Here is a 652-nt window from a genome sequence, read left to right as displayed (position 1 = left end):
GTTATGGTTCACTCATTTCTGCAAGATATTTTTATGTTTTTCTCAATGTTTGATGCTATAATGTCCATCGCTAATGAATGTAGCAAACTGGAATAAGTTTGTTATTACACGTTAATTACAGTTTGAGTCTGTTGCATTAAAGCACGTTTTGTGTTTGTCTAACTTTCTGACTTGGACCTTTAAGTTTTTATCTCTGGAGTAGAAGAAGAATTGAGATTAGATGGACGAGCAATCTGAGGCTGTTATAAAACTAAAGCAGTTTTATAACAGCTTCGGCTCCTTTACACATATATTAGGCTGCAACATGTCCTGTCTTCCCTAAGACTGTTGCTACTTTTAAAATGTTTTTAATTAAATATTTTCATCAGATAAGTGTATCTTTTTGAATGACGTGTCTTCAGTTTTATCTGATTTAATTCACTGAGAAACTTTATTTCCATGCTCTTTTCTGTATTTCTTGGCCTCTAAGTACTTTTCAATCTGCACAGGCAAATGGAGAGAGAAGGGAAATGAAATGAATCATATTTCAATCAGAGTGAGACCTCTTCCATCTTTTAGTAGAACGACTCAGACAGATTGAGCCTTTTCTCTGAGTGATATGAATCTCAGTCAGCGTGAGACCTCCTGCTCTCTGTTATTGAATCTCAGTCAG

The sequence above is a fragment of the Poecilia reticulata genome, linkage group LG10 (genome assembly GCF_000633615.1).
Source record: "Poecilia reticulata strain Guanapo linkage group LG10, Guppy_female_1.0+MT, whole genome shotgun sequence".
Taxonomy (NCBI): domain Eukaryota; kingdom Metazoa; phylum Chordata; class Actinopteri; order Cyprinodontiformes; family Poeciliidae; genus Poecilia; species Poecilia reticulata.
Note: the sequence above shows the minus strand (reverse complement) of the source record.